This window comes from Bos indicus, chromosome 17 (genome assembly GCF_029378745.1).
Source record: "Bos indicus isolate NIAB-ARS_2022 breed Sahiwal x Tharparkar chromosome 17, NIAB-ARS_B.indTharparkar_mat_pri_1.0, whole genome shotgun sequence".
Lineage (NCBI taxonomy): Eukaryota > Metazoa > Chordata > Mammalia > Artiodactyla > Bovidae > Bos > Bos indicus.
Genome location: NC_091776.1, coordinates 59330220 through 59354628, shown reverse-complemented (window position 1 = coordinate 59354628; position 24409 = coordinate 59330220). Strand labels below are relative to the sequence as shown.

The 24409-nt window shown below is 44.0% G+C and overlaps 2 long non-coding RNA genes across 2 annotated transcripts in view; one reads left to right on the top strand and one right to left on the bottom strand.

The window, feature by feature from the left end:
- The window catches only part of LOC139176745 (uncharacterized), a 277046-nt gene that overhangs the window by 61617 nt on the left and 191020 nt on the right, over window positions 1-24409 (bottom strand). The gene's annotated exons all lie outside the window — the stretch shown is intronic.
- LOC139176743 (uncharacterized) overlaps window positions 5764-24409 on the top strand; it is a 31711-nt gene continuing 13065 nt past the window's right edge. The window contains exons 1-2 of the long non-coding RNA XR_011561183.1: window positions 5764-5899; window positions 22325-22375. This is a non-coding gene — a long non-coding RNA (uncharacterized lncRNA). The remainder of the gene's footprint in view (window positions 5900-22324; window positions 22376-24409) is intronic.

The window sequence follows — 24409 nt, the reverse complement described above, 5'->3', positions numbered from 1 at the left end:
CTAGAGACACTCCAGCCTACCCACAAAATAACAGGACTCCACGTACGGAGAAAATCTTGGACTGGGTTGAAAGGAATAATGGGGCTCAGCTTCAATGACTCATGGTAACAGTTTACAGACTGGGAAACTGATCCTCAAATTCTTAGGATTTGTTGGGAAATTCAGCAGGCATGAGCTCTCATCTTTAGTATCAATATTATTATTTTTCAAATAAACTCTTCATGCCTATTACAGACTATAAAAGTGAGACTTTTAATAATGTAAATATTTAATTCACCGTTGCCCAGTTCAATAAATAATGTAAGAATCATTTATTTTTAACCTCAAATGTTACAAAATTATGCTCATTGATTTTTTAACTCACTCTTTGCTTGTTTTTCAAAATAAATTATGTGTCAGAGATGCTAAGATAGATATATAAGTACACACACACACACAGATAGATAGATATAGATATATATATTTTCCCATCAGCTCTTCACAGTAAGTGACAGTTAAGAAACTATGAATAATCAAGGCTGGGCCTGAGCTGTTCATATTAATGTCAGGAATTCAGGGATGAGTTTTACTTCTCTTCTCACTGACTTTCACCTATGGGTGAACCATAGGAGACTTATCCTGGACGCTCAGAATGTTTGTTATGTGTCCCTAGCATTTTGATGACCTTGGATGTGGACAAGCCATGTAACCTCTCAGGGATTCAGTTGCTCAATTTGTAAACTGCTAATCATCCCTGATATGCAGATGACACCACCCTTATGGCAGAAAGTGAAGAGGAACTCAAAAGCCTCTTGATGAAAGTGAGAGAGGAGAGTGAAAAAGTTGGCTTAAAGCTCAACATTCAGAAAACGAAGATCATGGCATCTGGTCCCATCACTTCATGGCAAATAGATGGGGAAACAGTGGAAACAGTGTCAGGCTTTATCTTTTTGGGCTCCAAAATCACTGCAGATGGTGACTGCAGCCATGAAATTAAAAGACGCTTACTCCTTGGAAGAAAAGTTATGACCAACCTAGATAGCATATTCAAAAGCAGAGACATTACTTTGCCAACAAGGTCCGTCTAGTCAAGGTTATGGTTTTTCCAGTGGTCATGTATGGATGTGAGAGTTGGACTGTGAAGAAAGCTGAGCGCTGAAGAATTGATGCTTTTGAACTATGGTGTTGGAGAAGACTCTTGAGAGTCCCTTGGACTGCAAGGAGATCCAACCAGTCCATTCTAAAGGAGATCAGTCCTGAGTGTTCTTTGGAAGGACTGATGCTAAAGCTGAAACTCCAGTACTTTGGCCACCTCATGTGAAGAGTTGACTCATTGGAAAAGACTCTGATGCTGGGAGGGATTAGGGGCAGGAGGGAAAGGGGACAACAGAGGATGCGATGGCTGGATGGCATCACTGACTCAATGGACATGAGTTTGAGTGAACTCCGGGAGATGATGATGGAAAGGGAGGCCTGGCGTGCAGCGATTCATGGGGTCGCATAGAGTCAGACACGACTGAGCGACTGAACTGAACTGAACTGAAGTGAATCATCTCTGATGTTTCTTCCAGCCATAAAGAACCACTCAAAGAATTGGAATCCTCAGTCCCCGATTTATATCAATTCCTGGAATCTCACTGTATTCCATAGGCCTTTCTTGCTCTTAATGTTGGGGACAAAGTGATTTCAGAGGAGAAGAAATAAGATGTGGGCAGCCTACGCACGCTAATAACAAAAGAATTGGACTCACACACAAAGGAAATGAGATTCCCGAGCAATGCCCCCATTTATGAAAGGGCAGAAGGAAAAGAGAGAGACTTTTCATACGGCTCGAGGTTTAAACACTCGAGAACATTACCCAGGCATCGGATATCTCAGGAACCAAGGGAGCTGGCGTCCCACTAAGTTAAAACACATATGGAAAATGTTAAACAGGGAGGCGAGGCAGTGAGAGTCTACATGAGTTCAAGAGACACCTCGATTTGTTTCTGGGAAAGGAGGAAATTGTCGTACATGGCAAACAAGTCGAAAGGTTGAATTAAGCTAAATCCCAATAGAGGAAAGAGTGGATGGGCTGGAGTATATTTTTTTTCTTTCTTTCCTTTTGTGAGTGTGTGTGTGTTGGAGGAGGGGGAGTATTGTTCTCATTCCTTTCTCTCATATTCTTCTCATAGTAAAACGTCTCTGCTCAAGATATTTAACCAACACACCAAAGAAGCGGGACAAATTGGTCGATTGGGATTGACATATATACACTGCCACGTGTAAAACAGATAGCTAGTGGGAAGCTGCTGTGTATAACACAGGAAGCTCAGCTCGGTCCCCCACGATGGCCTGGCTGGGGGGAAGGTATGGGGGAGAAGGTCCAAGAGGGAGGAGATGTATGTATGCATACAGCTGCTTTACTACACTGTACAGCAGAAACTAATGCAACACTGCAAAGCAATTATATTCCAATAAGAAATTAAAATAAAGTGCTCTGAGTCCTAATCCTAACCACCAACTTGTGTGACCTTCAGCAAATTTCTTAACCCAACAAGGACCTCGATTTCCCCTAATGACATCTGGTGGTGAATTTGCTTAAGCAGACCTCTTTGGGTGGAGAACAGGAAGACAGGATTCAAGACCCAAGGTATCCATTGGAGGACACCTGAGTTATCCAAATTTCCATCTGCACATCCCAAAGTCTTCCTGAAATTGACTCAGTCCCTTGAAGAGAAAGATGTGGGTGGAGCAGCCCTTCCCCGCACTGTCCACGGGTAGGGATGGCTCTGGATTTTGGATAAAGACAAAGTTGTAAGAGTCTTTAGGATGTGTAATTGAATTTTTTTTTCATTAGAAGGTACAGAATACGTTTTATCACAGCATTGTCCATTATAGCCAAAGAAATAGAAACAATCTCCATTGCAAACCGAAAGGAATGCTGAACATGTATAAAGGAGGACACCTAACAGCCAGTAAAATTCAGATTTTTATAGATTTGGTCTCATGGGAAAATTCCTACATACACAAGTGTAATAAGCATGATCAGAACTGTACACAAATATAGAGTCTAAATTTATCTTACATATTGTGCTTATGCATGCAAATATTAGGCACAGGTTCTGGGACTGGTAAATTACCCTGGAGGCAATATCTAGTTCATGGTCTCCCTTTTCTTTTTAGCCTATGAGTTAAGAACACTTGGTTTCTTTTTTAAGATTTTTAAGTGATTGAAAAAAAGTCAAAAAAAATAATATTTCAGAACACGTGAAAAGTTGTAAAATGCAAATGTCAGTGTTCAAAGATCGTGTTACCAGTGGTCTTCATACTATTATGGACTGCTGAATAATGCAACAAAGAGTGGAAGTTTGCAAAGCTGAAAGCACTGCTATCTGGCCCTTTACAGAAAACGTTTGCTGACCCATGCACTTAAGGACAGTGATAAAGGATACATACCTAAGAGATCATCGTGGGATGGCTGGATGGTATAGGCTTTTTGTTTTAGTCTTAAAAGTTTCTCTCAATTTCTACTTTTTCCAAACAATGTCTATTTGATGACTTTGGTACTAAATAAAACATATCCATTTATTTAAAATCCTGCAAATAATGAAGACCTAAATAGACATTTCTCCAAGGAAGACAGATGGCCAAGAAGCACATGAAAAAATGCTCAACATCACTAATTATTAAAGAAAGGCAAATCAAAACGACAATGAGGTATCACCTCACACTCAGTCAGAATGGTCATCATTACAATATCTGCAAACAAGAAATGCTGAAGAGGGTTTGGAGAAAAGGGAACCAACCCTCTTACACTGTTGGTGGAGAATATAAATTTGTTGTTCAGTCAGTAAGGAGGTTCCTCATAAAATGAAATATGGAGCTACCATATGATCCTGCAATGCCACTCCTGGGCATATATCTGGACAAAGTATAATTTTAAAAGATGCCTACACCTCAATGTTCATAGCAACACTATTCACAATAGGCAAGACAGGGAAATATCCTAAATGCCCATCAATAGAGGAATGGATAAAGAAGATGTGATACATATATACAATCACTGTGGATGGAGACTGCAGCCATGAAATTAAAAGATGCTTGGTCCTTGGAAGGAAAGCCATGGCAAACCTAGACAGCATATTAAAAAGCAGAGACATCATTTTGCCAACAAAGGTCCATCTAGTCAAAGCTATGGTCTTTCCAGTAGTCATGTACAGATGTGACAGCTGGACCATCAGATCAAATTCAGATCAGTCGCTCAGTCGTGTCTGACTCTTTGCGACCCCATGAATCGCAGCACGCCAGGCCTCCCTGTCCATCACCAACTCCCAGAGTTCACTCAGACTCACGTCCATCGAGTCAGTGATGCCATCCAGCCATCTCATCCTCTGTTGTCCCCTTCTCCTCCTGCCCCGAATCCCTCCCAGCATCAGAGTCTTTTCCAATGAGTCAACTCTTCACATAAGGTGGCCAAAGTACTGGAGTTTCAGCTTTAGCATCATTCCTTCCAAAGAAATCCCAGGGCTGATCTCCTTCAGAATGGACTGGTTGGATCTCCTTGCAGTCCAAGGGACTCTCAAGAGTCTTCTCCAACACCACAGTTCAAAAGCATCAATTCTTCAGCACTCAGCCTTCTTCACAGTCAAGGTTTTTTAATTGTGGTGCTGGAGAAGACTCTTGACTTAAAGGAGATCAAACCAGTAAATCCGAAAAGAAATCAATCTTAAATATTCATTGGAAGGATTGATGCTGAAGCTGAAGTCCCAATACTTTGGCCACCTGATGTGAAAAGCTGGCTCATTGGAAAAGACCCTGATGCTAGGAAATATTAAGGGGAGGAAGGGAAGGGGGTGACAGAGGATGAGATGGTTGGATAGCATCACTGATTCAATGGACATGAATCTGAGCAAATTCGGGGAGATAGTGAAGGACAGGGAAGTCTGGCATGCTGCAGTTCACAGGGTCACAAAGAGTCGGACACAATTTAGTGATGGAACACCAACAACATATATACAGTGGAATATCACTCAGGCATAACAAAGAATGAAATTCCAATTGCAACAACACGGATGGCAGAAGAGCATGGAGGCTGCGTGTTAGACTCAGACCCTTCTCTCCCTAGAGAAGGAAATGGCAACCCACTCCAGTATTCTTGCCTGGAGAATGCCATGGACAGATGACCCTGGGAGGCTACAGTCTATGGAGTCACAGAGTCAGACACGACTGAGCAACTAACACACACACTCCCTGCCCCACCCCACCCCCAGACAGCAGGATGGACTGCATTCTGCATAAGTGGAGGACAAGTTAAAGATCCTTCCAGGTGCCCTTGCCAGGGTGTCCAAGAAGGTCATGCTTCCATTTGTCACAGCTGTGTGTGCCATTCTGTCATTTGCCTTTTAAAAATTTAACCATCAGATCACTTTTCCATGTAAGAGGGGGGAAATCCCGGCCAGAAACTGCAAACCAGGAGCTGCTGACCAGATGTGCCCGTCTTAAGAGTGCATGAGCTGCTGGCTTATAACAGTTAACACAAGATCCCCTGGAAAAGCCTGTAGTTAATAATATCCCCGTCTCCACTCCCCAGGGACCTTTGGCTTCCTCCACTCCTGTCTTCAACACCCACAAGGTATGCTAAGCACAGAGAACCCGGAAAACAGAATGGGTAAATCCCCACAGGGACGCATGCCCATTTGGCATCAATGCTGAGGTCAAAGGAAGTCGACGTGCAGCAAGAAGCAGCAGCACGAGCAGTTTGGGACAGGGGAGATAGTACATTGCCAAAAAGGGGCTCAGGACTCTAAGGAGAGATGGAGACCAAGGAGGAACATTCTTCAGGGAGGCGGCATCCGGTGGAGTTGACGTGCTCAAGACGAAGCATCAGACACACCTGGAGCTATTCCCAGCCCAGCCATTTACAAGTCCTGGGACCCGGGTAAGTCCCTTATTCTCTCAAAACCTCAGTTTCCTCATTTAAAATAATAATGTTAATTGCCAATTCTTGGGCTGTTACAAGAATCAAATTGGAGAATGCAAGGAAAGAGCTTGGCATGAACTTTGGAACCTACTGAGCACTCAATAAATAATAACCCTGTTATGATTGTCATTTAGATTTTTGTCATTACTATTATTATTACTACTGTAGCATTAGGCTTATTGGTTTGGAGGTAGTTTCAGTGTTTAAGGTTCCTGTGATTCCAGCAACTGAATGAAAGAAACACTGGAAGTTCCTGAAATCAGAGGAGGACAGTGGTGGAGTAAGTATGGGCTTTCAGATCATAACCCCTGGTGATCAGAGCCCCAGTTCTGTCCAAAGCTAGTTAGTCTCAGCTTTCTGAATCTCAGCCACTTGGAAAATGGTGATCAAGGCATTTTCTTCATTGTAGAGGTTGCAGAACAAATAAGAAAATTAAAACATCTAGGAACTTCCCTGTGGTCCAGTAGTTAGGATTCTGTGCTTTCCCTGCAGGGGGCATTGGTTCAATCCCTGGTTGGGGAACTAAGATCCCACATGCTGCCAAAAGACAAAAGAAAAGATAAAATAATTTCTATGCATCAGTTACTTTCTTGTGACTCTGAGTGATGTGGTCTGTAAAAGCGGGGAGTAAGATAGCTGTGTTGCCTGTTGCCCCACCAGCCCCCTAGAACTCACTGCTTCTCTTATTCAATTCCACCCTCACCACCACCCCCATGCCCAGCTGCCAAGGTCTCTAGGATCTGAAACCGTCTTTCACATTCCATCCTGTCTCGTCTCTGAAAGGCCTCCATTGTACTAGAAGGGGCTTAGGCTGAGTAGGTTTCTTTGCAAAAGTTGCCTGGCCCCGTAAGCTGCCTGCCAGCAGCAAAGGAAGGTGTCAAGGTGCAAATGGGAACCAGATTTCTTTCCTTTAGAAGCTTCTCAAGGTTGCAGACTACTGGGTTGGTCTGCCTTTATATTCTGAATTATTGGGCCACACTTTGGCCAACAAAACAATATCCTTAAAGATTAGCATGAGAACATGGAGAGAAAATAACTTGACTGGCTGTTGGGATTAGATGGTGTGTTTCTCTCCTGGAAGAGAGCATCACTGAGTATGCTTTGAGGTACAAGGAAAAGACTGCTGCTGCTACTGCTAAGTCGCTTTAGTCGTGTCTGACTCTGTGCGACCCCATAGACAGCAGCCCACCAGGCTCCCCTGCCCCTGGGATTCTCCAGGCAAGAACACTGGAGTGGGTTGCCATGTCCTTCTCCAGTGCATGAAAGTGAAAAGTCAAAGTGAAGTCACTCAGTCATGTCCGACCCTCAGCAACCCCATGGACTGCAGCCTTCCAGGCTCCTCCATTCATGGGATTTTCCAGGCAAGAGTACTGGAGTGGGGTGCCATTGCCTTCTCCAGGAAAAGACTGTTAAGGTGGCTTAAGTGGGAGATTACTCTTCTCATGTGGCAAGAAGCCTCACCAAGGATGTTCCAGGATTGTTTTAGTAGCTAATGATGATAGGGGTCAGGGGCAGAATCCATGATGCTCTTGTTCATCCCCTCATGGTCACAAAATGGCTGCAGCCACTGTTGACATCAAGCCCTCACAAGATGATCCCAATGTGGATAGTAAAGGGGCTGATAAACAAAGACTCTCTTCTGGCAAATCTCTCTCTCTCTTTTTTTTTTCCTTAGGAAAGAATTTTTCTAGAGCCCTTTGTTAGAGCACCCCCCTACATCTTATTGGCTAAATTTGAGTCACTTGTCCACTCTAGATAACCATGGACCCAGGGAAACTCAGTTGTATTAACACAACTGATATTGACACAATTCAGTTATATTAACTGGGGCTTGCTCATTGTCACCCCGATGAAACTGGGATTTTGTTAGCAAAGAAAAAAAAAATGGTGAGTAGGTCAACTATCTTGTAGAGCTTATCCTTGAGGACAAGTTGTGATCATCATCTTTGTCTCTCCTGCCTCATCTGGCACAAAGTCAGGGCTCCATAAATCTTTGTTAAAAGAATGAATAAACATATCCAACCTGACATTTACCATGATACCTAGTACCTAGTAGGTGCTCAGTAAATATTTATTGAACAAATGAATTTGTCCCAATGCCTTGAATAGCATTGAGGGTGTATTAAGTTGCCAAATCAACTTTAATATCCAGTTCTCAGATTCCTTATTTCTTAAAAAAAACTGAAGGACCTCAAGGGCAGGGAGGGCTTCCCAGGTGGCTCAAGAATCCACCTGGGAATTCTCAAGTACAGAATTCACCTGCCAAGGCAAGAGACACAAAAGACTCAGGTTCGTTCCTTCAGTTGGGAAGATCCCATGAAGGAGGAAATGGCAACCCACTCCTGTATTCTTGCCTGGGAAATTCCTATGGTCAGAGGAGCCTTGCGGGCTACAGTCCATGGGGTCGCAAAGAATCAGATGTAACTCAGCAACTAAAGAACAACAACAAAGGGCAGAAAACGTGCTATTTATCCAAACACTATCCAAACAGCCAGATATGCTGTTCTAGTCCGTCCACCAGCAAACTTCCTATGAAGGGCCAGATAGTAAATATTCTAGGCTTTGTGGGCCATATGGTCTCTGTGAAGGCCATTCCACTCCAGTGCTGAAGCGTGGAAATAGTCATAAACAATGCATCCATGAAAGGCTCTGGTTGTGTGCGAATAAAATGCTATTTGCAAAAAGAAGCAACAAGCCGGATCTGGCCTGAGGGCGGGAGCTGGCCACCTCCTGCTCTTGACCACAAAAGCAGGATCCCAACCTGGATCAGGGCCATCAAGCTCTGGGGTGGCAGCAGAGGCCAAGGATGTTTTGGCTGCTGTGTTAGGTTCTCTGAAAAGTGGATTCCAAAACAGGTTTTGATGTGCAAATGATTAATGGAGGGGAAGTGCCAGTGAAAGGCTTCTCTGGTGGCCCAGTGGTAAAGAATCCACCTGCCAGTGCAGGAGATCCAGGTTTGATTCCTGGGATAGGAAGATCCCCTGGAAAAGGAAATAGCAGCCCACTCCAGTATTCTTGTCTGGGAAATCCCATGGACAGAGGAGCCTGGCAGGCTACAGTCTGTGGGATCACGAACAGTCCGACCCGACTTAGCAACTAAGCATCAACCACAATGCCTATGAAGGATTAAGGGGAGGAGGCAGGAGAGATAGGGCAGAGCCTTCATACCTGGATGCAAATCCGAGATGTCTGAAGGAGGGTGGGGGGAGGAAGAAGGGCTGAGAAGGAAGACCCTTAGGTCACAGTGCAGGCCTGAGGAAGTCTCAAGCAGGCTAATAGGGAGGCATCAGGTCAGCGTCACCTGTGGGAGGAATCCTGTAGCCTGCAGGTGTGGGCCTGAGGGGCTGAACCCGTTAGATGCAGTCAGTATCTGGAAGCAGCCTAGGAGAAACACTTCTTATCATCAGTGCAGTAAAAGATCCAGGAAGGCGACCACTGAGGTTTTTCGGTCACCTATGCTACCCAGAGCAAAGATCTCATTTCCATCACAAACCTTCCAAAGGCCACTGCTCAGAGAGCTCATCAGGAATTAGATCCACAGACAGCAGTGTGTGTGTGTGTGTGTGTGTGTGTGTGTGTGAGCCACTCAGTTGTGTCCGACTCTGCAACCCCATGGACTGTACCCACTAGGCTCCTCTGTCCATGGGAATTCTTCAGGCAAGAATACTGGAGTGAGTTGCCATTCCCTTCTGCAGGCATCTTCCCGACCCAGGGATCGAACCCAGATCTCCTGCATTGCAGATTCTTTACTATCTGAGCCACCAGGGAAGGAGGACACATGGCAAGTACTGGCTGGTATCTTCCTTTTCCGCTTGGGACCAGGGGGTCAAATGCCTAAAGTCTTAGGTGTACTTCTTGACACTTAGAAAGTGTTCCATATGTGGTTGCTGTTACTATTATCATTGTTTTAAGAACATAGTTTGGGGGTGTCATAGTATGGATGAAATCCATCTTCATTCTACAAGACGCTGGAAGAGTGAGAGTCCAATGCTTTCGCTGGAAGGCTTGATGTCCTTGATATCCAGATGGAGCCTTGTTTCCCAGACTGTGTTCTGTGGAACCCTGGTCCTCGGGAGGCTAAGGCAGTAGACAGGATGCTAAGCCAAAACGTTCCGTGCTCAGCTAAGTTTGAGAAATACTTCTTTAACTAAATTTTAAAAAGTTCTCTTCCTGCAAATCTCCTCAGGATTTTGGTCCCAGATTCTGAGAACTGCCCAAACTCTGACTTACCATGGAGCTCTTTTTATCATTAGGCTCAAGAGAGTGGGCAATCCAGAGCAAAAATTGCAGGCCCACTGTGAGTCTGTGGATATGATCCTGGTGCTCTCTTCTTTAAAGAGTTTCTCACAGTCTTGAGCAATATCCAGATAATAAGAATGCCTGTGGACGCTTGAGAGTCTTCTAGAGAAGCAGTATTGCATCATGCTTTAGAGCACAGGCTGGGGCACCAGGCCTACCTGCCTTGGTTTCCTCATCTGTAAAATGGGGATAACAATCGTTCCTACCTCCTAAGGTGACTCTAACCCTAAAAGGGACCGTTACTGCATGAAGACATTGAACACAGGCACTGAGAAAGTAGCACTGAAGCGTTACGTACGGCTGCATGCTAGACACTTTATAAATGTCACCTGTACTCCCCCAGGAGCTCTTAGAAATTGGCTCAAAATGCTAAGCAAAACCAAATTTAACGTGTGTGACTTTGAAAGGGTTTCAGTGAAATCTGGTACCCGAGTTGCGGCAAGATGATTTCCTGGCGGAATGATTACAGGTCACAAAACCACCAGAGTACGTGTTTGCGGCGGGTCTCCAGGTGGCGGTTTGACAATTCTCTCCCCTGGGCCAGATGGATCGGAAATTCTGCAGGGAAACATGGAGAGGCCAGGCCCAAGCCACACTTGGTGACATTCCCCAGAATCTTTTCCAAGTGTCAAAGGATATTGGAACCATGCTGGGGAGTACCACATTGTTTTAAACATTGTGAAAATTGGCCACTTTGGAGACAATTTAGTTCTACTCTGCGTATTAAATCATTTCCCTATTTTATGAGTTTTATAGAAAAATAATAATAAACTATTTCTCCCCAAGGCCCTAGGAGAAATTGTGTTGCAGTATTAGGTTATGATGTCTTGTACAATTTAATAGATATTCAAGGCTGTTTTGTTTTAATACACAAATATAGAGACTTAGTGAAAGGTGTGATGGGAAATACATGTTCTTGGATCATCGAGGATTTAGCATTGGGGTCCCTTCCAACTAACTCCATAACCAAAATTATATTTCAGTTATAGGCTTCATTGGGGGATCTCTGTGCCAGGTGAGTAAATTGCTCTGTGGGCATGAGCTGGCTATTTAGGAAAGTTCATTTGATTGTGGCAGGGGGTATGTTAGTGAATTATAGTCCCAGGAACCTGACAGTTGGGGAAAGACCTTTTTCATAATCAACTCTTGACTTACTCTTTTTTTAAAAAAATCTTGTCTTTTTCTTTTATGTATTTATTTGACTTCTTCAGGGCTTTGTTGTGGCGTGCCGGCTTAGCACCCTGTGTCATGTGGGATCTCAGTTCCCGGACCAGGGATTGAACCTGTATCCCCTGCAATGGAAGGTGGATTCTTAATCACTGGACCACCAGGGAAGTCCCTTGCTTGACTCTTGTACTTGAAGGAGCAACAGCAATGGGAATCCTACAGAACCCTGAGTGATCTCAAAGTTGATCCTGATGGAATCAGCGAAGTAAGCTTTACAAAAAGATTTTTGTTTCTACACTGAATTGGCCATGTAAAATGGAATGGGAAAATGAGACAAGACAGAGAAATGGCATGGAAGCAACATTGGGAGCATCTACTATGTGCCAGGTGTCAAGGACTGAAAACACAGCAGTAGGGACTTTCCGAGAAGCCCAGGACTGGTTAAGGCTTTGCCTCCCGATGCAGGAGCCATGGGTTCAATCCCTGGCCAGAGAACTAAGGTCTCACATGCTGTGGGGTGTGGCCAAAAATTAAAAATAAATACAGGAACAAGAAAATAAATAAATGTGTTTGTACCAACTCCCTCTTGAGAAACCTGTATGCAGGTCAGGAAGCAACAGTTACAACTGGACATGGAACAACAGACTGGTTCCAAATAGGAAAAGGAGTACGTCAAGGCTGTATATTGACACCCTGCTTATTTAACTTATATGCAGAGTGCATCATGAGAAATGCTGGGCTGGAAAAAGCACAAGCTGGAATCAAGAATGCTGGGAGAAATGTCAATAACCTCAGATATGCAGATGACACTACCCTTATGGCAGAAAGTAAAGAAGAACTAAAGAGCCTCTTGATGAAAGTGAAAGAGGAGAGTGAAAAAGTTGGCTTAAAGCTCAAAATTCAGAAAGGTAAGATCATGGCATCTGGTCCCATCACTTCATGGCAAATAGATAAGGAAACAGTGGAAACAGTGGCTGACTTTAATTTTGGGGGCTCCAAAATCACTGCAGATGGTGACTACAGCCATGGAATTAAAAGACGCTTACTCCTTGGAAGGAAAGTTATGACCAACCTAGACAGCATATTCAAAAGCAGAGACATTACTTTGTCAACAAAGTTCTGTCTAATCAAGGCTATGGTTTTTCCAGTGGTCATGTATCAATGTAAGAGTTGGACTATAAAGAAAGCTGAGTGCCAAAGAACTGATGCTTTTGAACTGTGGTGTCAGAGAAGACTCTTGAGAGTCCCTTGGACTGCAAGAAGATCCAACCAGTCCATCCTAAGGGAGATCAGTCCTGGGTGTTCATTGGAAGGACTGATGCTGAAGCTGAAACGCCAATACTTTGGCCACCTGATGCAAAGAGCTGACTCATTTGAAAAGACCTTGATGCTGGGAAAGATTGAGGGCAGGAGGAGAAGGGGATGACAGAGGATGAGATGGTTGGATGGCATCACCGACTCAATGGGCATGAGTTTGGGTAAACTCTGGGAGTTGGTGATGGACAGGGAGGCCTGGCATGCTGCGGTTCATGGGGTCACAAAGAGTCAGACACAACTGAGTGACTCAACTGAACTGAACCAACTGAAAAAAAGAAGACACAGTAGTAGACAAAACCTAAGTCGGACACGACTGAATAGACTTAGCAGCAGCAGCACAGCAATGTCTGCCTTAATAGAAGCTCACAGGTGAAATGCAGGCGTGACCTTCAACACATCTGACCTCTGCAGTTGACAGACTTCTGAGACAGCTTCCCCTGAGCTCCATTCCTGGTATCCACGACCTGTGCAGTCCTCTCCCTTTGAGTAAAATGTTTCTAACAGAACAGAGTATCATCAGATCCTAAAATAGTGTGAACTTCTGAATATTTATACACTCTTGGGATTCAGAGAAGGATGCTGGTTCTGAGATGTAAAATTTCAGATAAATAATTGTAGGTGAAACAGCTCTCATGAAAAAACAACTTTTCTCAAAGATTCTCACTTCTTAAACTCACTTCCTTCATTCACATACACACATGATCTCGGCTCCGAGGACCCAGCAAGAGAAGGAAGTTCATTATAGCTCCTCTCTCTCAAATCCTGTCTTTAAAGCCTGATGTGAAATCTTACTTGATCATGAGTATGTCACATTATAGTGAGTACAAACTCAGCCATGCCTTGGCCAATTTAAAAACTCTTTCTCTCCTCAAAGGCTGCACCTCCTTCAGAGAGAAGGCAGACAGAAGTTGATCTGGACACGGACTGCCTGCCTTTAAACCCCCTAGCAATGTGCGACCTGCTTCCAGACACCAAAACAAATAACTTGGTACCCAGGGCATCTGGGAGACACCAGTCATCCCAGCACAATGACTTCCAACTTAGTCAACTGGTGGGAGATGAAGGGAAAAGTCAGAAGGAAAAGGAGGAAGGATTTGACCTGGGGAAGAGGAGGGCAGAACCAGAATTTCGATCAAGAGAAAAAGCAGAGCTAGATGGAAAGAAACTTTCCTCACTGGCCTCAAAATAGCCTTACTGGTGTGGCTTTAGAGTGTGGACAACTAGAAAAAATACTTAACACACTATTCTGGAGACTTCCCAGGAACACGGGAGACAGTGAGACCGTATAGTCAAGTGACTGCTAGCATGAGTCCTGAGTTAGAGAAACTGGGATATAGTTCTGGACCACTACCTACTGGCTGTGGAATCTTGGAAGCGTTCTCTGAAGTTTGGAAACCTGAGTTTCCTTATTTGTAGACTCTGTAAAACTCCCCAACCCTGGAGAGGTTGTATGGATCAAAGGAGGTGGTGCGTTTAAACAGTACAGGGTGGGTATTGAGTTAGTGTTGTCAGTTGTCTTGGGGGAAAGGGAGAAATGAAAGTGAAAGGATCAAGCAGATCCTTCACTCCCTCCCCACCATTTCTGAACTTGGTTTGGAAAGTACTGTATCCACTGGTGGGCCTCTTTGGAAGTCCTGAGATGCTCTGGGCTGGACTGAAGGTGTCTGAGGCACTTTTGGCCACACTTGGAAAGGCAGCACGGCGTAGGCAGCACGGAGAGCTGCAGAGCAGAAAGCGTTTCACTCCCTCTGGCCTTTCCTGGGCTGGAGTTCAGAGAGACACAGTTGCTTTCCTTACCCAAGACCGGGGAAATCAGAAGGCTGAGGGAGGACCTTAAGCCAAAAACTGTGCAGAAAAATCCAGGTCAAAACAGGGAAGATCCCACTGGGGTTGGAACTCGGGTTCAAAGTCAGGGATTGAAACCAAGAGTAAGCAGAGGTTAAGAGAGACTGAGGAAGAAGGGGAGCAGGCTGATCACATAAGCTGGGACCCAGGTTCTTTCTGTCTTTCTGCTCTGCCTTTCTCCCAGGCTTGGCTTTGTCTTCTTAGGCTTCCCAACACGGCTCAGAAAGATCCAGGCATCACAGAAAACAATTTCCAGATATAGAAAACATGCATCTGTGTTTTGTGTCTCTTTTCAAGGGTGAGATTAAAGACATCTCAAGAACTGCTTAGCAGATTTTCTCTCACTTATTGGCCACAAGCATGTCACATGACCTCATGTAAATCTATCAGTGGAAAGCAGAAAGGAGCAACCATGATTGACATAAACCAGACATGATTCAAGGACCCAGCTTCTCATGGGATAGGAGCTAGGGAGCTGTATAATTTCTTGCAATGTGCATGGCTGACCAAGTGATTCATGAAAAATATTAGAGCTCTACTTCTAAGCCAGAATGGACAATGTAGCTGTTGAGTAGCCAACCAAGAGCACCTTATAACTCCACTCTCAGGGTCACCTCCCTCCTCAAATTGTGTCTTCTAACATTTATTGAAGGCTTGGATTCCAGGCACCAAAGCTAAGCATTGCAAGACATCACCTTGCTTAGTCTTCACATCAACATCACGAGATAGGTACCATTTTTATCCTCATTTACTGATGAGAAAACTGGCTCAAAACAGTGAAGCGATCTTCCTAAGTTGTGCTGAGTCACTCAGTCGTGTCTGACTCTTTGTGACCCCATGGATTGTAGCCCGCCAGGCCCCTCTGTCCATAGGGATTCTCCAGACAAGAATACTGGAGTGGGTTGCCATCCCCTCCTCCAGGAGATCTTCCCAACCCAGAGATCAAACCCAGGTCTCCCATATTGCAGACGGACTCTTTACCATCTGAGCCACCAGGAAAGCCTGTAATAACCTTAATTTTAACAAATCTTCCTAAGGTCACACAGTTATACAGTAGTAGACTCAGGACTCTTGAAATTGACGGATGCTATAGTTGTTCTGCCCGATACAGCAGCCACTAGCCACACGTGACTTTTTAATTCTGAAGCACTTTGAATTAAAAATCCGGTCCCTGGAACTTCCCTGGTGGTCCAGTTGCTAAGACTCCGAGTTCCCAATGCAGGGCGCCTGGGTTTGATCCCTGGTAAGGGGACAAGCTCCCACATGTCACGGCTAAGAGTTGCATGCCACAACTAAAGATCCCATGTATCACAGCTAAAACCCAGAGCAGGGCTTCTCTGGTGGCTCAGGGGTAAGGAATCCGTCTGCCAATGCAGGAGACACGGGCTCGATCCATGATTTGGGAAGATCCCACGTGCCATGGAGCAGCTAAGCTCATGCACCACAGCTCATGAGCCTGGGAGCTGAAATTACTGAAGCCTGCGCGCCATAGAGCCCTGCTCCACAAGAGAAAACGTCGCAATGAGAAGCCCGCGCAGCACAGCTAGAGAACATGCCACTCGGTAACGACGATCCAGCACAGCCAAATCTTCCAAAACAAGCAAACCAAAAGACCTGGTGCAGCCAAATAAATAAATATTTTTTTAAGTTAAAAATAAAAATCCAGTCTCTCAGTTGCACTAGCCACAGACCAAGTTCTCACCCAATAGTGACATGCGGGCCGGTGGCTGCCATAATATGGTAGCCATAAAACCTTTTCCTCATCACAGAAACTTCTGTTGGACAGCATTGTTCCAGAACCCACGATCTTAACCCCTTCACCAAAAGGTTCCATGAGACTCACGCTGTCAATTGGTAGTCTCTGTGGAGGTTTCCCAGGAAACAAGATCCAAGACAGGAAGATTCCCATCTCTTCCCACCACCACCCACCTTCAAGGAAAAAAAAAAAAAAAAGCTCTACCACCATGTAAGATTCTTAATTCTTTTCTGAGAAACTTCTCAACCACCAACTTAATGGTGGAAGGAAGGGAGACATGGAAAGGCAGTCCTCACACCCTGGGAGTGTCTCAGAGGAGGAAGAACTAGACAAGCAACAACTCAATAGTACTCTTTGAATTTGGAGGCTGTTAGAATTACACTGCGGTTACCTCGTTCCTCCACACCCGGATCTGGCAAAACCCCTGCCAGCTCCACGTTCCCAAGTTCATCCCAGCTCTCACCCAAACTGCCAATCCACAGCAAACGTGTTTCCCAATTCGCCACAAAAAATCATTGTGTCAATGCTGGGTGACCATGCGGTATGAGGCAAGGCCCCGGATGAAAACCCCCAATACTCACACTGTTCCACCCTCGCAAAAATTCCTCAAGGGCCACGGCTCGTGAGTCAGTTTGTGGTCTGCTTTTCCTTTGATTTTGAAACACTGATGAATTAGGGGACTAGGCATAGCTCTTTCTCCAAAGGTGTTGTAACAGCCGTGGAGATATTTAAGATAGTGCACGTGTCTCTGCCTTTATTCATCTTCCTGCAGGCTCAGCTGGGTGAGGGCTTGGGGCTGCCAGGACTAAACTGTCCTCCAGAAGATGGATGGTGTCCAGGAAGGAATACGTCTTTAGGAGACCCAGACCTCTACCTACCCTCCGAGAAAGAAAGGTCACTGATCTTTTAGCTCCCATCTCTATTAGAAGGGACCAATCTTTTAGGGTTATAGTGAAAGTCAGAGAAGGTGATAGTTATAAACTATCTGGCACACAGTAAGACTTCAGATAAATGCTGCTTCCTTTTTCCCTCCAACAACTGGATATTTGCACTAAAAATTTGGGTAGAGCTGGGGGTACGAGTACATAGTATTCTGGATAGGAAACCAGAACTATCAAATCCTGATAGTTACCCTTTTCTAAAGGGGGAATCATCAAAGAACAATACCAGACAAATGGAAGGCAAAACAGTATTGTGTTATTAACTGGGGCTTCGATGCCAAGTCCCAAGGCAGGGCAAGAGAGCCACCTGGGCTGGGTCATACCACATGAAAGGCTTCTCTTCTGAGGCTAGTGCAGTCTAAATAGCCTGTGGCTAAAGTCAACCTTGACTCCAGCTCTTCTTCACCCCATATTACCTCACCTGCAAACTGACACAGGACAGTTAGGGGTGGGGAGCAGTCTTAAAGAGAAGAGGCTGAAGCTCTGTGTTACCCAGTCAGAGAATCAGAAAAGAGAGGAGAGGAAAAGGCAGGCAGGCAGACATCGAGCCACACTGCCCTGCCCTGGAAACGCCAGCCTTAGGAAAGGGAACCTAATCTGTATTCCCTAATATCACCAAATCCTATGAACAGAGGAGCCTGGAGGGCTACAGTCCATGGGGTCACAAGAGTCAGAAATGACTGAGCAACTAAACCACCAAGGAAGTCAGAAGGAGCCTTATTAATACTTAGAAGACTCTAACTGGACAATCCTCCTGGCATGGAGATCCCTAAAGACTCCTCTTGTAATGATTCCAGGCTAGCTTTATAAAGTCACTGGGAAGGGAGGTGGTGAAAGTTCTGATTCCTGGTGCGGTCCTGAAGACAGTGATCAGCAGGTCCAGAGCAGACCCTGAGAATCTACATTTTGCAGGTTGCTGTATCACCAGGAGGGAAAGACTCTTGTGACTCTCGCTTTATTTTCATCTAGCGTTGACTCAATCCCCTGGTGACTGGTCCACTTCTCAGGCTGCTTTCATTTCCATCCCCTTCCTGAGCCTTGCCATCGACACTTTCCTTAGTGAATTCTGCTTCTTCCTCAGATCCAAAGCCCCAACCTCCTCTGAAGAAATCTTTCCCCTCCAACCCCCTTGACTTTCAAAGCCACTGCTGTGGTCAAAGTGGGTTTTAGTCAGGAATGTGTTTTTCCAACTGACTTTTTATTTCTGCCTATATGTCTTTGAGAAGGCCCTGCATCTTAGGAAACCTGTGTTCATCTGACAATAGGCATGTTGAAAAAGTCTGGTAAGAATTTATCATGGAAAAACCTGCATCTTCAGAGCTCAAAACTAAGTTGTAGGATCAAAGAATCACAGGTCAAATATGTGAATTCACACATGCACACACAGAAAAAAAAATACCACCAAAATGTGGTATTGTTCTGGGCACACATACGACTCCCATAGGGACCATAGAAAAGTCAGTACATATATATTGGCCTACATGTCTCTGGACAGCTATGCACCCCTACCCCAAATCTATCTAGTTCCCTTCATGGGGACAGGATAAAACAACAGGCAATCAACACGCAAAGGCCACCCATATAATTTGCCTTAATCCCCATACCTTACTCTCACCCAATCTCGATCCATCAGCCAATGCTGACCTTTCATTCTAAGTTCCATCTTTAACCACTCTATCTCTGACCACTTCTTCATTCTATTCCCCACCTTCTGAGCCACCCCCGATCACCTTTCAGAGTACGAGGCCAATTATTAAGTGAATCTGAGGGATGGCATGAGAATTTCTATACGTCATTCAACTGAGGTCATCTTCAAGGATGGATATAGGCATACAAACAGATGATAGGAAACACACACACACCACAGAAACTTCAAACCACAGAGGGGGACACCATTAGTTCCAGCCATGGGACAGAGACTGCCTACCTAAAGTTTCTTGAAAAGAAATCTGATTGGCTCAACTTGTTTCTTGAGCTTATGTCTGAGCCAATCAGCTGCAGCCAGGGAGGGTCACATGATATCAACATGGCTGCTGAGCATCATACAGTGAGTGAGAGGGACCTTCTCAGAAATAAAGATTAATGGGATGAGCAGCCACTCTACAAGATAACCATCACTGTACTTGGGCTACTTTTGTTTTTAAAACTCTTCCATAGCACTTTTTGTGTGCCAAGTACCGGTCCAAGTGTTTTCTTCACTCCTATCAACCCTTTGAGACGGACTACGTTATCATCCTATTTTAGCGATGAGGAACCTGGGGGACAAAAATTCTAAGTCATTTTTCTAAGGTCATACACCTGGTAATTAGCAAAGTTGGGATTTGAAGCCACACAGGGTGACTCAAGGAGTCATGACTTTAACCACTATGTTCTCCTCTCTCTCAAGTTTAAGTAGAAAGAACCACGGTCTCCATTATGGCTCCTTAAACCCTTCAGAGATCAAAGTGCAGGAGTGCTTCACACAGCCTCCAAAAGTTGTGTAAAAAGCCCCAGAGTAAATCACAAGCCTGCAAATGGCAAAGGAACCTGTCCACCTCGCCCCAACCCATCCCATCTCTTCCATTCTCCTTTTCTAGCAACAGGTTTGGAAAACAGAAATGAAAGTGAGACTGAGAAAGACAGAATTCTCAGGCTTCATCTGCAAATCATCAGTAATAGTATCATTCAGAAAACAAAACACCACAACAAACTATAAAGGTAAAACAATGCCCAAGAGTCATAGAGTTTAATGCTTGACTTCTAACAGGTGATATGGCAGCCTGTCTTTACAGCCTCTCAGCACTGTGTCCCACTTGCTGCTCTTCCAGAGCCCCAAGCCTGCACAGAGCACCTCATGCCTGTTCCCTTTGAGGCTAACCAGCCTTCTCCTTAGGAGACCTCATCCAGTCCTGTGAGTTCAGTTACTTACCAGATGTTGGTGACTCTCCAATCTAATTATCCTAGATCTCCCTCCTTCCCTGAAGACTAGTGAGTCAACTTGTCACTAGCCATCTCCTCTTGGCCATGACATGGGTGCTTCAAATATGGTGTGCTCAAAGCCAAATCCAACATTTCCTTGCCCAGATTCATTCCTTTTCAGTTGGTCCTGACTTCAGGGGAAATGGTATCACCACGTATCCAACAACACGAGTTTCAGAATCCTAGAAATAACTCTTGACCCTTTCTTCACCCTTTTATTCTACTCACATCCATTCATCAAGTCTTACTTATTTGGCTTCCTAAATGTCCCTGGAATCCTTCACTTTTCTTCATCCTCTCTACCACTTCCCCTCTTCAGGCTGCCATTTTGCTTGCTTGGATAACCAATGTGGTCTTCTTGCAACAACAAATGCCTCCCTCCAATCTATCTCCCAAGCTGCATCCGTCTAAAATTAAAAATCTGGTCGTATTTCAGTTTTCCTTAAATCTCTTCAAAATTTCTCCACTACTCTTGGAAAAGAAATCTCAAATCCCTTTAGAAAAAAAAAAAGAAATTTCAAATCCTTAACATGACTGATAAAGCCTATAAAGTACCCATCCACCTTTCTAGACTTATCTTACACTACCCTTCCATTCACTACCCTTACTTGTGAAACTGAGAACTGAATAAATATGCCCCTGGTATATTTTAGAGTTGCCTCTAAAATGACCCCAATGACCCCTCCTATAGTATTCAAGCACATGTATAATCCCTCTCCCTTGAGTATAACCTGGACCCAGCGACTCACTTCTAATGAAAATAAAATGATAAAAGTGAAAAGATTCTCCTCTAAGATTAGGTTACAAAAATATTCTGACATCCATTATGTTCTCTCTCTTCTCTTCCTCTCCCCACTCTTACTCTGCTCCAAGCTATTGCAAGTAGCTCTATGAAGTGAAGTCGCTCAGTCGTGTCCGACTCTTTGTGACCCCATGGACTGCAGCCTACCGGCTCCTCCATCCATGGTATTTCCCAGGCAAGAGTACTGGAGAGGGTTGCCATTTCCTTCTCCAGAGGATCTTCCCGACCCAGGGCTCAAATCCGGGTCTCCCACAGTGTAGGCAGATGCTTTACCTTCTGAGCCACAAGGGAAGCCCTAAGTAGCTCTATACTGCTACTGCTGCTAAGTCGCTTCAATAGTGTCTGACTCTGTGCGACCCCATAGACGGCAGCCCACCAGGCTCCCCCGTCCCTGGAATTCTCCAGGCAAGAATATGGAGAGCATCAATTGGCAAGAAATAGATATATCCACCCAAAAGTCATTGGGAACCTGAGGTAAAGCCATACCAGATTCCTAACCCAGAGACACTGACATAATAAACGTTTGTTGCTTTGAGCCATTATATTTTGAAGTAGTTTGTTTTGCAGCAGTGGATGACTAATTAAACTCTAGAGACTTTCTTATTTCTGAAGAACTGCACATGCTGTTCCCAGCTCCTGGGTTACTCCTCCTACTCCTCCTCATGCAGATCCATTTCACCTAACTCGAATATATTCTCAAGACTCAGGTGAGATGACACTTCCTCCAGGAAGCCTTCACTGACTTCCTTCACTATCACATTGATCATACCAGACGGAAAGCTCCATGAGGACAGGCACCATGGCTGTCACAACTCACTTTGGACTGTCTGTATCCAAAAAAGAACTGGCAATAGAATATGGGTTGTAAATACCTCCAGAAAGAATAAAAGGCATAGAAAGACTTCTCCTCTCCATGCTGATTTGAGTCTTCTTCTTAGGCCCAGCGTATGACTCTGTATCATATACACATTAACTACATCCTGAGTTTCTAGAAGCCATGCTTTTAATTTACATGGTTATAATATTGAACTCAAATCTGATATTTCCACTGAGCTTTAACATTTCCTTTTCTCATTCGTTCTTTTTTCACTTTCACAATAACCATCAGGACATCACTATCCTCATTTTACACATAGGAAAAATGAGACAGAAAGACCTGAGTTAAGTTTCTTGGACAACCAAGTGCAAATTGCAAGTCTCTAAATGAGTCTCCAATCTCTCAGCCTAGGACTGTTTCTCAGAAGGAAGTCAGATGAACGAACACTCTAATTACTAAAAATTTTGCTTTAAAAATGCAGGTTGCCTTTCATAGATGACTGATGCTTTCACTTCATCACCCAGGCATCTTGGTAAGTAAATAAACGACAATATGAAATGCTTGGTCTCTAAGGGGAAAAGATTGCAGAATCAAGGAAATAAAGTAAAATCTAATTAAGTCAGATCTGGAAAAAAAGAAAGTTATGAAAAAAAATCAGTAACAAGCAAAGCATAAAATGGAAAGAAATTAGTTTCAATGCTTTCAGATACACATTGGTAAACTTAAAGATTGTTAGAAAAAAATAAAGTAGGCAGAAGCAAAATAGGCTAATGAAAAAAGGAACCATTCACAACAGACTACTTTACAGACCAACAAATATGACATTCCAGGCTGGGCTTTATGTCTCTAAGTAGTCACAAAGTACTCATTTTTTGTTTTGTTTTTCTAACTCCATAAGGATCTTATTTACGACACGTAAGTAACATTTCTAAAACTACAAAGTTCTGAATTAAAAACAATACAATGGAATAAAAATCACAATAATACCAGTTGCAGTCTGTACAGTGAGGAAAATGCTTTATAACCAATGAGTTTTGCTTCTTCGGTAATTAAATGCCTATGGGTAGCCCACAGACACACCCACCACAGGCTGAACTCCACTCAACTGTAAAGAAGGTTCTAGAAAAGTTTGCACAGTGAGCTATGGCTCTATGTGTTCTGGGTTGGCCTTTACCGTGGCTTTTAATTAGTTATCAATTTTTAATTGCATGCCATGTGCTCAGTTATGTCTGACTCCTTGCAATTTCTCTGTCCATGGAATTTTCCAGGCAGGAATACTAGAGTGGGTTGCCATTTCCTCCTCCAGGGGATCTTCCCTGGCCCAGGGATCAAACCCACATCTCCTGTGTCTCCTGCACTGCAGGTGGATTCTTCACCTGCTGAGCCATTTTAATTATTAGAGGGTTGACATAAAGTCCAGATTTCCAGCATCTGGGTTCACATCCTCACATGACAAATATAAGTCAGAACTCAGGAAGTGTTCCCCCTTATCCAGGGTATGTGGTCTCCGTATCTTTAGTCATCACCCCCTATTTCTTCTATTATCAGCCTATCCCTGGCATTTACAATTTTTCTGGGCCTCTAGAAGCATAAGGTTGAGATCTTTATGCTAAAGAAATGATGGCTGCTCTTAAAATTCCGTTGGTTAAAACAGATTTACACAAGTGACCTTTGGGAAAAGAGAATTTGGGGGGAAAAAAGAAGTGTCACTAGGAATCCACGAGGTACCCTTTCTCCTTTTGCTCTCTTTCTAGCCTCTCAGTCATGGCATCTCTGCTTCTCTCTGTGTCTCTTTGCCATTTCTCTCCTGTACTGAGGTCAGTTTCTTCACAACATCAGTTGGTAGTAATTCAAAATAGCCAACCTGTGGTATTGCAGCCTGGATGGGAGGGGAGTTTGGAGTAGAAAGGATACACGTACATGTTAGGCTGAGCCCCTTTGCTGTCCACCCGAAACCAGCACAGCATTGTTAATTGGCTATTTGTTGCTCTTGCTGTTCAGTCTCTCAATCGTGTCCAACTCTTTTGCGACCCCATGGACTGCAGCCTGCCAGACTCCTCTGTCCATGGGATTTTCCCAGGCGAGAACCCTGGAGTGGGTTGTCATTTCCTTCTCCAGGGGATCTTCCCCACGGAGGGATCAAACCCACGTCTCCTGCGTTAGCAAGTGGATTCTTTACCACTGAGCCACCAGAGAAGCCCTATTCTCTAATATAAAATAAAGTTTTCAAAAATGAAAAAAGAAATTAATTTTATTCAGAATATGAAGACAAACTTACTGAGCTTTTTTCCAGTGATGATTATAGTCATGTGATAATTATATTTTTATTATTAATAACCTAATGGTACATTTTTAGAAGTTTTCTTTGGAGATTTCTTACTTTAGGAGTAAAAGACAAAAAAAGCCATAAATTTTTCTTTTTCCTATTTTGGCAAAACTGGTTGAAATGGTACATAGACAAATGAACAGTTTTAGTTTGGTGACAAACTGAAAATCCATCCTTTGTTAGCAATTACTGTCAGAATGAATATTCTTCTAGGCATTGCTGAGGATTGGAATCAATAAA